The following is a 6,361-nucleotide window of genomic DNA, read 5'->3' as shown; positions in this document are numbered from 1 at the left end:
GATCATCTAAATATATATTAGGAATGCAATATCATTCACATTAAAGAAGCATTTGGTTGACAGTTTTTGTTTTAACATTGGAAATTTCCCAAAAGTTGATGCCATTCCTAACTTCATCTCAAGAATTCTGAAAGACAACCAATTACCAAATCACCGCTTATTCATATTTACAATTACAAAACTTAAGAAAAACAGGTAGGGTTCTTTCAAGTATCCAATGAAAATAACATAGGCAGCCCTAAAATCAACTGACAGACCAGCCTACTAACTAAAAATACTAATATATATTGTTGACAATGGCACAGTAAAAATGAAGGTTGGGATTATTCGGGGAAATCCCAAGAATCGGTCCTGCCAATGGTTTCCTTTTGGCAACCTTGGTTGCCACCAAGTTAGGCACGGGTGGCCGGAGTACGTGATCCTGTGACGTGTCCACCGCAGCAGGTGCATGAATGCCACATGGCAACACTCGGTGGTAACCAATGAAAGGAAATAACTTATTACCGGGAGCTTGACCCTGAGCAGGAAATGTAGGTATTGGTGGAGGTAAGAAGCCAGGTTGTTGTGCAGGCATGGACTTTACTTGCTGCTCTAGCCTCTTATCTGCCTTGAGCCTCTGCTTCTCGTCTCGAAGTTCATTCTTCTCAGCCTACACAATTGGAAGAAAGGAAATTATGTTACGATTCGCTGGTTTATGTTTCTCCATGCAAATGCATAAAATGCAAACAAATTTGGCAAAGAAATCCATGGAGACTTGCCTTCAACTCTTTGATTTTTCTCCTGGAGACTTGAATTCGATTCCTTTAGTTTCTCCGTTTCACCACGCAGCTGATTCACCATTCGAACTGCATCAACTAAAATTGCAGCCTTGTCAGTTTTGGGTGGTCTTCCAGGATCCAAAATGGAGCCCAGTTCCAGAAACCTGTTTTGAGATTCATCATAAAAATCATACTTGCTGGGGCAACATATAATCCTTATAAACATAAATGAAGGAGAAATATTGTTGTTGCACATTGGTTTGGGTCAGAGTAAGTACTTGTCATTGAGCCTATCCTCCGCAATTTCTCCCTACATGCTTTGGAGCTTGATGCACTACATGAATCAGATCTGACCCTGCAACAGAAAACAAGTGTACTTTATTCAATGCCATATGGAATTTTCCTTTTAATTTCTAATCTGTTATTATTCTCTATCTAGGTTTACTTTAACCACCTCAATATCTTTAACATGTATAACCAAATTCACACAGAACATACATGAAAGCAAACACAAATGGATCCACAGCATAATTATAAAAATTCTCATAAAATGTAAATAATAAATTGGGTTGAAGCTCAAATTGGACAAACTATGAAGAATCGTGGCTGTCGCTAACTCCCCATCTAAGCCACAAAACCAATTCTCCACTCTACAGTTAACTCATAGCAAATAAGGAAACATCTATACCATGTGGGGCAGGTGCTTGCATCTCAGCAAAAGATACTCAAATTCTGTTAGTCACGTAAACCAAAGCAATATCCCTATATTACCCAAAACCATAATTATCATAGTAACTGGCCTGTACAAAATTTTAAGCCCATCAAAACATAAAACTAATGAAATTTCAGGCAATTTTAAATTAAAGGAACTCAAAATACAAGTGATGCTTAATTAAATGCTTCCCGAAAGTCCATTAAAAAGTCCTGAAGTTTGTGATTTATTCAACACCATGCTGCTTTACTTTGACAATAATACACCCATGGCTAATATCTGTTCGTATGGAAAGATTCAAATCTGACATATTATTTAAGAGGCAAAAGGCTGATCTTTGTTCGAGTTCAACAACAGGTTGGTGGGAGGAAGTAAAAGGAAATTTTTAATACAGAATAGATTAAAAAGAAACAATATAGGTTCATACCGCTTCTTCGAGCCTGATTCTAGATGGCCATCCAGATCTGCCAACGATCCATCAATTTCTACACTGCAGTAACATGTACGGACAAAAGAAATAAGTACACACAAATTTCATATCAAACATGTCCATGAAAGCAAACGTAAAATTCGTATATCAAAAGGATTAAAAATAACATCAGAATTCTTTCCAAACGGTCAACTTACAAATTCACATAAACATCGAAACCAAGATGCACAATGGTATGACATTCTCGCTCATCATCCTCTTATCTTAAAGTTTCTAAAAATACAATAACAAATAGTTTTCGCCCTAAAAAAAAAAAAGAAAGAAACTCTGGTTTACACATCATCCCCGTGGATACTAAATTAATTCGGTCAACGGCATGATACTTCACCAAACATAATCAGAAAGTATAGTATCTGTACACCCTATTTCCCACCCAAATCTCTTAAACTTTCATTCATAAGTCGGACGTCTGAACCAATAACTAACTCAATCCAAAAATGTTCAAAACCAGGTTGAGAACTTGCTTAAAAGAAATCCTCTCGAAATTAATCTGGGCAGCGATAGAAAGGCCCAGCTCCACAATTCGGGATGCACAAGAAAATCCGGAAAGTATTATGTCTTCCCAATATAGATTCGATAATAAGAAGGAAAAAAAAACTTAAAAGAAGAATTGAAGAAATCTGAGATTACCCGGAATCATGGGAGCGTTAAAGGCTGAATAGGCCAAGAGAAGCTTGAGCTCGTGACCGGGAAATTCCCATCGGGCACAGGGATGTCTTCGATCAAACCATAATCGAACAACCAATTGGATTTTCGGGGGATACCATTTCTCAAAGAATTATTGGAAAAAAGAAGGCGAGATTGTGGAGAAGAACCAGAAGAATTGGAAAAAAGATGAATGAAAATTGAAGAAGATTGAGAAAGGAGAGTTAGGGTTAGGGCTGGAAGGATTGAGGAGGGAGAAACGGAAGAAGGTGAATTTTAGAGGACGACAAGAAATGAAGAAGATTAGGGATTTGAGGGTGCGCTGGCAGATGATCGACCAATGTTAGGAGCAAGTGGGAGAAGCACGTCATCCAAACGGGTAGTTTTGGTTGTGGGCTTTCAAAGTTTAAGTTGAAAGAGATAACAACCACATCACAAAATATTTAATAACAAACTTAAAAAATAGCAAATTTTCAAACCTATTAAGATTAGTGGCAAAATCGTCAACTATCAACTTTTTTTTTTTTTTACTGATTATAATCCTTTACAGAGGAAAAACATATTCAATAAATTGTTTTATTAGATTGAGTTTAATTTGTCTAATATCAAAATAATTTTTTCATGAATATAAAAGTTTTGATTATTTTGGAAACAATATATTTCTTAACTAAATTTCAAACTAGTAGCAAAATTTGTATTCTTCTTAATTTTTACAAAATAAGATTCTATCTTCTTTTTCAATTTTTTCTTGTTTGGTATGGTTCTACGACAAATAATGTTGATTTTTTTTTTTTTTTTATGGTAAATAGAATGAAAGTTCACAATATCATGATTTTCATTTTGTTGATGTTTACATTTCATCTTATTCTTCATTCCAACAATTTGTTGATTGTATTAAAGGCAAACTTTTTCCCTCTTCCAATCCTGTTATGTCTCATTTGATGGTTTAATGGCTGGGCTACAATAGTTCTAATCTTATTCAAATTGTTGAAGATAAGGATGTCACATAGCTTATGTTGGTTTTATCAAAATTCCCTCAAAATGATTTATGGTTATTGTTGATGACTCTGTGATGTCAGAAACTTCGAAAAATACAGTGAATGATTTATATGTTGTTGTTAACTGTATGATGTCAGACACTTTGAAAAATGTCGTGTATTTGAATTCTAATTTATCAAGAACAAAACATTGTGTCCATCAGTCAGAGCTGAATTTCAAAATAATTGAGTTTGAAGCTTTTGAATCCCATAATCTGATATCCTCGTTAAAAAAGGTGAATTTTTTAGGAGCAAATATGTTCTAGAAAAGCTATTTATTTGCTTGCTCTGAATAATAGTTATGAACTTACTATATGCTTCTTGTAAGAATTTGTCTTGTTGGTATTTACGTGCATCGTTCTATAACAAAGGTGGTGTATAAGTGGTCCATAAATTCACAAATGAACCAATGTGTTGTTAACATTGTCAAGGATGATCATAGGCAAGTAACATCTTGGGTGGTTATTGAGTGTACAAAGTCCTCTTTTAAATTGAATAACAAGGTTCCATTTCATCCACGTGATGCAAGAAGCATTAGGAACTAAGTTGCGTTTTAGCACTACATTTCATCCTTTAATAGATGGTCAATCTGAAAGTACTATTCAGACATTGGAGGATATGCTTATAGCTTGTATTCTGTAGTTTGAAGGAAGTTAGGATTAATGCTTGTCACCGGTAGAGTTTGCTTTACAACAACAATGGCATGCCCTACTCCAAATGTCACATTACATGACCAAGTGGAGACATGTGCTGCTTAGACACTCAATGCATATCTCTCCGCAAGATAGCATGTTGAATGCTTAGTAAGCGACACTTTAACCACCAATCTCAACGCAACTTAACTTTGATAAACACAACACAACATAATAAACAATTAACTTCTCATTATTAACTTAACATCATGCGTTCTATAATACAATGAACATGCTCTCTTTACAATAAAGCTTAAAACATAAACTTTGGGTCTTCAACACTTAGCACAACTTCTTCAACTAAACATTTAACTTGCATGACTTAACGCGTAGCAGTTCAACTTACCCTTCTATACTTGTCCTCAACGTCTGATACCTAAAGAAGAGAAACTTAACATGTAAATATTATTTCATGTTATAGGCTTGTGGGCTTTTTCTTTTATCAAAATTATTTTATACAGTGTAAATATTTTCGCGTTTTGTTCTATTTTTGAAAAAACTCCCTTTTATATACAAGGAGAATGATATATAATAAATATAAATATATAAAAGAGGTTTTTTCAAAAATAGAATAAAGCACGAAAATGTTTTATAGTATAGAACAATTTTGAAAAAGGAAAAAGTTCACAGGCCCACAACGTGAAATCACAAAAATACCTCTGCAATTAATCGATCACACATGCATGAAAAATGGTTTTGTACATAGTCCAAACAATCGCATACCAAGTGTAAACAATCTCGTACTGTTGTACCAAGTTCAAACGATCATGTACCCAGCCTAAACGATCTTGTACCATTGTACCTAGTCTAAAAAATCTTGTACTAGTCTAAACTATCTTGTATCAAATCTAAACTACTTGTACGTACAATCTAAACGAATTGTGTACCAAATCTAAATGATTTTATTAGTGATAGTGGTCTATCTGTGTTTATCTGGGATAGAAATCTAATTATTTAGATATTGGTACACAATTCGTTTAGGTCCTATACCAATACCATTTTAATTTTGTATCAAGAAGAAAAAAAGAAGATGAAAAATGACGAAGGGAGAAATTCTGGAAAAAAAATAAAAAAATTGATAAATATTTACATAAATAATCATAATATTGTAACATGAAGAAGAAGTAAGAAGATGAAGAGAAGATAAATAAATCGCAAAAAAAAAAAGAAAAAAAATGAAAAGTCGTCTGCATTATTCAAAGATAAACTTAAAATTTATAAAAACTTTGTAAACTTTTATATTTTGTTAGATAAGTTATAAATATTTTGATGTTTTATTATATCTATCCAAATTAACGGAAATTGACTAGGCATACCATAGTTGCATTAATTGAATGGTTCGTCCTGCTTATAATTTATTGTTGATTTTTTATTTTAAAAAGAAACTCCATACAGACAATTTTATTTTCTTACATTAAAATTAGTATTATTATGTAACTAAATTTAATAAAAATTAATTATGAGGGACTAAAAAGTAAGATTGATTGGAACTACATGAATGAGTGATAACTAAAATTAAAAATCTTGCAAATATGAGCAATATAATGATATTTTAACAAGAAAAACTAAATAAATCTACTTAAAATTTTCAATTAACTATTTTTAAATATACCAAAATAAATAAAAATATTTATAAAATATAAAAAATATATGTAATATAGAAAAATATTATGATGGTAATATTTTGTTATATTTATAAATATTTTTAAAAATCATAAATACTTAAAAATTATTATAAATTAAGTAAATTAAGTGTATGTTCACAGTTGACGTGCATTGAATTTATTAATGCACTCAGTTCATATTTATTTATTTCCCCATTATTATTACTTATATTAAAGTTTAGAAACTAAAAGTGTTTTTTAACCTTATTTTTACATTAAGGATGCATCCATTTTAATATAATTTAATTATTTAAATATGATTTAAATGATACATGAGTTTGTTGATATAAATCACAAAATTTGTTTTAAATGACAAAACTATTGAGAATGTTTACAAATATAACAAAATGTATAGTCTGTCAA

At 32.0% G+C, this 6,361-nt stretch overlaps 1 pseudogene; it reads right to left on the bottom strand.

Moving 5' to 3' along the window:
- Nucleotides 1-454: 454 nt before the first annotated feature.
- Nucleotides 455-5,131, bottom strand: LOC116405533 (annotated as a pseudogene).
- Between the last annotated feature and the right edge of the window lie 1,230 nt (nt 5,132-6,361).

This window comes from Cucumis sativus, unplaced genomic scaffold (assembly GCF_000004075.3).
Source record: "Cucumis sativus cultivar 9930 unplaced genomic scaffold, Cucumber_9930_V3 scaffold115, whole genome shotgun sequence".
NCBI classification, from domain to species: Eukaryota; Viridiplantae; Streptophyta; class Magnoliopsida; order Cucurbitales; family Cucurbitaceae; genus Cucumis; species Cucumis sativus.
The sequence above is the reverse complement of the archived record's forward strand: the minus strand, read 5'-3'. Positions and strand labels throughout refer to the sequence as shown.